The sequence below is a fragment of the Hemitrygon akajei genome, chromosome 12 (assembly GCF_048418815.1).
Source record: "Hemitrygon akajei chromosome 12, sHemAka1.3, whole genome shotgun sequence".
NCBI lineage: Eukaryota > Metazoa > Chordata > Chondrichthyes > Myliobatiformes > Dasyatidae > Hemitrygon > Hemitrygon akajei.
This window is the reverse complement of record NC_133135.1, coordinates 41,113,821-41,122,145: the sequence shown is the minus strand read 5'-3', so window position 1 is coordinate 41,122,145 and position 8,325 is coordinate 41,113,821.

The window sequence follows — 8,325 nt, the reverse complement described above, 5'->3', positions numbered from 1 at the left end:
TTATTACTTCCTGTCAGTCACCTTATGTACAGACACTATTGCGCATAGTGTCACTTTATGGACATACAATCAATATATATGAGCTATTGTATGTATTTATATTTATAGCTTTTTAATTAATAATTACCTTTATGTTCTTTATCTTTTGGGGTATTTTGTGCTGCATTAAATCTGGAGTAACAATATTTTGTTCTTTACAAATAAGTGCAGAAAATTACATTAAGCAATCTTGAATCTTTAAGTCAAATCCTGATATATTAGCAATTTAACAAATATCAGACCTTTCAACCAAACAAATGAGTTTTACTTTTTAAATCAATAAAACCAGATAATAGCCAGCAGATCAGAAAGAATCTACTAAGAGAGACAGAAGAACTCTGACCTGCAGAAGGAAATTGATTGTTTCTCTCTAAACCTTCCCTTTCAGATATGTTAAGTGTTTTGTGCTTTAATTCTGGATTTGTACATCCACAGTATTGTGCACATGCACACTTCATGATTACATTGCCAAAGAATTCATAATGATGCAGCCAGAGAGAGGAGAAAAATTATGACAAAATATATTTAGATCTGAAAAAAAAGATTGAGCATTGTCAGTAACAGTGATGTTAAAAAAAGGAGAAACATCACAGAAACCATCATCAGCATGTCAGTCGGCTAGCTGGACAAAGGCTGCACAAAAGTCAAACCTTGTTCAGACTACCTTTGATAAATTATGCTCTCTGAATTCATCAATGTTAGTTATTCAAATGTGGCAGAGGAAATCAGTTCCATCAAGCTAACTGTACAGTCTTCATCAAAACCCCAAAGTGATTCTCAGTGGAAGCACACAACACTATCTATCACAGCTGGTCAATGATTGAAATAGAAATCTTTCTTCCCAAAAGCATACCCATTCTTACATAGATGCATGTGACATTTGGACTGCCACAGAACTAAGGTTAAGTTGTCTCAATCAATCTTTTATTACTCTTCACTCACTGGATTTCATTCTTATGCAAATTTAACAGATTTCTTGACCACCATTATACCTGATAAGATATTAGAGCTTGTGTGGCGTGTTGCAGCTGTCTTTAATCAAGAAATTCGATTTTGAATCTAGCTGTCTTACTTCTACCTTCTCATCTATGTCAATGGAAGAAAGAAGTATTGAATTACATTTATTTTACATGACAGGGATTACAGGAAATTTTCAGTTAATCGGCCCGTGATGAGATATTTTGCCTGCAGTGATTAAGTTAATTTTATGCAGGAAACTTGAAGCAATACACTGAAGTTTCCAGATATGTTTTGAAAAATTTATTATACGTTTTCAAGGCAACTGCAAGTCCAAAAGACCAGTCAAAAAGTAGACACAAGGAAATCTGCAGATGCTGGAAATTCAAGCAACACACCACTATATTAGCTACCTCCTGAACCTGAGTGTATATAGCACTAGATGAGCTATAAGATAGGGAATTGGGTGATGGGGATTGATGTAAAAAGTGTCAAGGTGGAGTCAAGCAGAACTATCGTATCCCTTTTCTAATGATCAATTAATGGATCAATTAAAGAGCAACCAATTTAAAACAATATCCAGCATAGCATGGGAGGCTATTCTGCCTTCATATCTGGGATGTCACCGTCACAAGCAATCTATTTTGCTTGAACTTGAATTTGTCCCAGTCTTTTGTTCTTTCCTAATAGCACAGAAAAACTTAACTGTTTTAATGTCCATCCATAACCCTATAGTAAGTGTTTATTTAATTGATTATACATGTTCCTCAATGTATTTTCACAAAAGTATTGTTGTTCTGTTTCCTCTTAAGATTATTAGTCTCAAATCTTCATGGACAATCCGTTCCAAATATTGAAAATCCTGTTTGCACTTGAGCAGCAGCTTTCCGCTCTATAGATTTACCTCAGGCTCTTTTGGCATCATTCTCAAGGTTAGAGTTCAACATTCAAATAAACTTTAGGATTTTTAACAAAAAAATAAATTTATACAGGCTCTTTCATAAGCACTTCATAGCTAATTAAGTATTTCTGAAGCCTAGTCACTTCCTAAATGTTCAAAATACATGGCAAAACTCTAACCATATGTTGAAGACCAACAACAAATCCAACTAGACTCTCTATGTTGCAAGCTATTTAATTTTCTCTGCCCTGAAGTGAGGACAAGATGGACAGTCCTCAGTCAGAAAAATATTCTGGCATGGCTCCAGAGGACTGGAAAATTGCAAATATCACTCCACTCTTCAAGAAGGGAAGGAGGCAGGAAAAAGGAAATTACAGGCCAGTCAGTCTGACCGCAGTGGTTGGAAAGATATTGGAGTCAATTGTTAAGAATGTGGTTTAGGGGTACTTGGAGCCACATGAAAAAATAGGCAGGTCAGCATGGTTTACTTCAGGGAAAATTTTGCATGACAGATCTGTTAGAATTCTTTGAGGAAATAACAAGCAGAATAGACAAAGAAGAATTGGTGGATGGTGTGTACTTTGACTTTCAAAAGGCCTTTGACATGATGCTAGGCATGAGACTGTTTAACAAGATCCCACGGTATTACAGCAAAGATACCAGCATGGATAGGGCTTTGGGGGATTGGCAGAAGGCAAAGAGAAGGAATAAAGGGAGCCTTTGCTGACTGGCTGACAGTGACTAGTGGTCTTCCACAGGGGTTTAGTGTTGGGACCACTCCTTTTTATATTGTATGTTGATGATTCATGGGAATGAGTCCTAGAATGAAAGGCTTATCAAATGAAGGGCAATTGATGGCTCTGGCCCTTTACTCACTGGAATTTAGGAAATGATGGAGGATCTCAATGAAACCAATCAAATGTTGAAAGGCCTAAATAGAGTAGATGTGGAGAAGGTATTTCCTCTGGTGGGGGAGTCTAGGGCTGAGGGTGCACCCTCAGAATAAAGGGACTCCGTTTAGAGAAGAATTTCTTTAGCCAGAGTATGGTGAATCTGTGAAAGTCATTGCCAGAGAAGGCTATGGATACCGGGTCATTAGGTGTATTTAAGGCAGGGGTTGATACTGTAGGTTCTTGATTAGTCAGGACATGAAGGTTATGTGGAGAAGACAGAAGAATCCGGTTGAGAGGATCACCATGAAGAAATGGTGGAACAAACATGATGGGCTGAATGGCCTAATTCTATGCCTCATGGGCTTATGGTCTTAAAATCTGAAAGGTAAAATAATTCAGCTATTGCAGGAACATTTTCTGAATATCCACTGAAGAAAATATACATCCAAACAAAATATTATTAGGAATTACTAATTTACTTTTTTTTTGATACAGCGGTTTGCAGTGCTCTCTTTGAAGTCTCACTCAAAGGTCAATACATTACCCTGATTTGAAGCATTCTCTTGATTTGCTATGTCTAATGGTAAAACTCTTGGCAGTGTGGAGGATCAGAGGGATCTTGGGGTCCGAGTCCATTGGACACTCAAAGCTGCAACATAGGTTGACTCTGTGGTTAAGAAGGTATACAGTGCATTGGCCTTCATCGATCTTGGGATTGAGTTTAAGAGCTGAGAGGTAATGTTGCATCTATATAGAACCCTGGTCAGACCCCACTTGGAGTACTGTGCTCAATTCTGGTCGCCTCACTATAGGAAGGACGTGGAAACCATAGAAAGGGTGCAGAGGAGATTTACAAGGATGTTGCCTGGATTGCGGAGCATGCCTTATGAGAATATGTTGAGTGAACTCAGCCTTTTCTCTTTGCCGCAACTGAGGATGAGAGGTGACTTGATAGAGGTGTGTAAGATAATGAGAGGCATTGATTGTGTGGATAGTCAGAGGCTTTTCTCCCCAAGGCTGAAATGGCTAGCACGAGAGGGCATAGTTTTAAGGTGCTTGGAAGCAGATACAGAGGAGATGCCAGGGGTTAAGTTTTTTTACGCAGAGAGTGTGAGTGCGTGGAATGGGCTGCCAGGGGTGGTGGTAGGGGCGGAAACGATAGGGTATTTTAAGAGTCTAATGGATGGGAGCTTAGAAAAATAGAAGGCTATGGGTAAAGCCTAGGTAGTTCTAAGGTAGGGATATGTTCGGCAGAGCTTTGTGAGCTGAAGAGCCTGTTTTGTGCTGTATGTTTTCTATGTTTCTATGTTAATATTTAAATCATTATTCAGTAATGCATGCAAGATGCATTTTCTGTACATTAATAATTATGTATTGAGCTAAAAGTTCATATCAGCTCTGCAAAAAGGTAAATTCTGAAGAACATATTGAAAAGCAGCTACCATTAATCATGACCTTCTCTGACTGTTGTTTTCTGCACTGATCCTTCTGACTGACTCCTCATTACAAAAATTTGTCACCTTTCTATAGGATGCAACTGAAAATAAACAGTTCAAAGATTTGACACTTCCAACAGTGTCCTTGCTTAACTTAGACCCCTATAGAAGACACCACTAGATTAATAGCATCACAATCAGCTGTTGGTTTAAAATTGATTACTGTTTGACTTCAATGGACATGAATTATGAGTTAACCAAAAATTAGTAGAATTAGATGCATTATTCAATTTCCAAGAATCACATGACAGTGATAACAATAATCTTCTCTCAATTACCATTCACTTTAACTCATTGTGGTATATCGATGGAACGGAAACATACATGATCACAAAAGCCAATACTTTTCAATACAGATCAACCTCAAGCTCATCCACTAAAATATACTAACATAATAGAAGTAACCTGTAACATTCAAGAGAAAACATTACACACCAGACAAGGGACACCAACAAAATGAAATGAGACAATTGTGGGAATATGTGGACAAATACAAATATTCAATGCAGGCTAGAAATTAATTCCTTTAGAAAGAGCCATAGAGTCACAGAGCACTACAATACATAAATAGGTTCTTGAGCCCATTGCCAATCACAGCCATGGTTGATTCAAGGAGGCATAATTTTGAGGGGAAATGTACAGGGGGTGGCCAGAGATAACACAGAGAGTATTGGGTGCATGGAACATGCAGCCAGGGATGGTGGTAGAGGCAAAGACATTTGGGACATTTAACAAATTCTTGCATAGACACATTGCTGATTGAAAAATGGATGGCTATGAAGGAGGGAAGGGTTAGATTGATTTTAGAATGGGTTAAAAGGTCAGCACAACGTCATGGATCAAAGGGCCGGTACTGTGCTATAACATTCTATGATCTATACTCCTCCCAGATGTTGCAATTGAGCCTGCATCCACGACTTCACCTGGCAGCTCATTCCACACACTCACCGCCCTCTGATTTAAGTAGTTCCCCTTTAGGTTCCCATTAAGTATTTCACCTTTCACCCTTAACTTATGGCCTCTAGTTCTCATCTCATCCAACCTGCGTAAAAAGCTTGCCTGTCTGTCTAGGTACCATATCCGATGCGGACATTGGTGACCATGGTTTTCCATACAGATCTATCCCTTGTTCTTTGGATGACTTCCATTTCCTCGATGTGTAGCCACCTGGCTAGGCTTTTGATGTACATAAGCCGAGGTCTTCCTCTAGGTTTGCTCCCCTCGATCTTTCCAGAGAGTGTAAGTTTTTCTAGTTCATCTTTCCGTATGATGCGTCCCAGGAATCTGAGTTGTCTTTCTCTTATTGTTGGTATGAGTGATCTAACTGCTTGGGCTCTTCTGAGAACATCTCCATTTGATGTGTGTGTGGTCCATGATATTTTTAACATTTTCCTGTAGAACCATAATTCAACTGCTTCTAGTCTCTTTTCCATTGCTGGGGAAATGGTCCAGCATTCACTTCCATAAGTATTCTATTTTTAGTGTAGATGCTCATCTTTCTGTCTGTTAATATGGTCTTCAATTTCTGGAAAGCTTCTTTCACCATTGTTATTCTGTATTTGATATCTGTGTCACACCTGCCATCACTTGTTATTTAGCTGCCAAGATGTCTAAATTTGTTGGCTTTGTTCACTGTAATAATACTCCTCATAATTTTGCATACCTCAATCAAATCTCCCCTCATTCTCCAAAACACCAGGAAATGAAGTCCAAATCTATTCAACTTTTCCCTCAAACTTAGGATCTTAAGTCCTGGCAAAATCCTATTAAATTTTCTTTTATACTGTTTCAATCTTATTTACAGTGCCTATAAAAAATATCCTCCCCCACACCCCAGAAGTTTTCATGTTTTAATGTTTTACAACATTGAATCACAGTAAATTTGGCTTATTTGATTCTGTTCAACAGAGGAAGAATCTTTTGTGTCAAAGTGAAAACAGATCTCTACAAAGTGATCTAAATTAATTATAAATATAAAACACAAAATAATTGTTTGCATAAGTATTCACCTCCCCTTTAATATGACACATGAATAATCACAGGTGCAGCCAATTGGTTTATAAGTCACATAATTAGTTAAATGGAGATCCGTTTTTGGAGACCTTTGTGCAGTCCAGGTGTTTCAACTGATTTTAGTAAAAATACACCTATATCTGGAAGGTCAAATTGCCGGTGGGTCAGTATTCTGGCAAGAACTACCCCATGAAGACAAAAGAGCACTCCAAGCCACTCTGCCAAAAGGTTACTGAAAAGCACAAGTCAGGAGATGGTTACAAGAAAATTTCCAAGTCACTGTGTATCTCCTGGAGTACAGTTAAATCAATCATCAAGAAATGGAAAGAATATGGCACAGCTGTAAATCTGCTGGGAGCAGATAGTCCTCAAAAACTGAGTGGCAGTGCAAGAAGGGGACTAGTGAGGGAGACCTCTGACAACTCTGGAGAAGATACAAGTTTCAGCGGTTGAGATGGGAGAGGGAGCACATACAACTGTTGTCCAGGTGCCTCACCAGTCACATCTTTATGTGACAAAGGGAAAGCCACTGTTGGAAAAAAAAATTCACATTAACTCAGAGCTCGACTTTGCCAGAAGGCACGTGGGAAACTCTGAAATCAGCTGGAAGAAGGTTCTATGGTCCGATGAAACCAAAATTGAGCTTTTGGCCATCAGATTAAATACTATGTTTGGCGTAAGCCAAACACCACACAGCATCAAAAACACACCGTCTCTACCATAACGCATGGTGGTGGCTACATCATGCTATGGGTATGCTTCACTGCAGCAGGCCCTGGAAGACTTGCGAAGGTAGAGGGTAAAAATGAATGCAGCAAAATACAGAGAAACCCTGAAGGAAAACCTGAGGCAATCTGCAAGAGAACTGTGACTTGGGAGAGGATTTGTTTTCTATCAAGGCAATAACATCAGGCGTAAAGACAAAACTAAACAGGAATGGCTTAAAACAACTAAGTAATGTCCTGGACTTGCCAGGTCAAGGTCCAGACCAAAATCCAATTGAGAATTTGTGGCTGGACTTGAAAAAGTCTGTTCACTCACTTACCCCATGCAATCTGACAGAGCTTGAGCAGTTTTGTGATGGGGAAAAATTGCAGGGTCCAGATGTGCAAAGCTGTTGGAGCTCTATCCACGTAGATTCAGGGCTGTAATTGCTGCCAAAGGTGCATCTACTAAATATTGACTTGAAGGGGGTGAATACTGATTCAATCTATTATTTTGTGTTTCGAATTGTATGGGACATTGGAAAAAATGTTGAATTTCCCCATGGGGATGAATAAAGTATCTATCTATCTATCTAATTAATTTAGATCACTTTGTAAAGATCTGTTGATCAGTGTCAAAATAGCCTAATTAAATCCACTTTGATTCAATGTTGTAAAGCAATAAAACATGAAAACTTCTGCTGGGAGGGGAGGGTGAATACTTTTTATAGGCACTGTACATATTTCCTGTAGGTCAGTGACCAAAACTGCACACAATACTTCAAATGTGGCCTCTGACCAATGTCTTATACAATTTGAACATAACATCCCAACACCTGTACTCAATACTCTGATGTATATGAAGGCCAGCATGCCAAAAGCTCTCTTTATGACCTGATTTGCCTGTGGCACCACGTTCAAGAAATTATGGATCTGTATTTCCAGATCCTTCTGTTCTACTGCACCCCTCAGTGCCCTATCATTAACTGTGCAAGTCCTAGCCTAGTTAACACAGAAACATAGAAAACCTACAGCACAATACAGGCCCTTCAGCCCACAAAGTTGCATCAAACATGACCCTACCTCAGAAATTACTAGGCTTACCTATAGCCTTCTATTTTACTAAGCTCCATGTACCTATCTAAAAGCCTCTTAAAAGACCCTATCGTATCTGCCTCCACCACCATTGCCGGAAGCCCATTCCACGCACTACTGCTCTGAGTAAAAAACTTACCTCTGGCATCTCCTTTGTACCTACTCCCCAGCACCTCTTGTGGCAACCATTTCAGCCCTGGGGAAAAGCCTCTGACTATCCACACAAT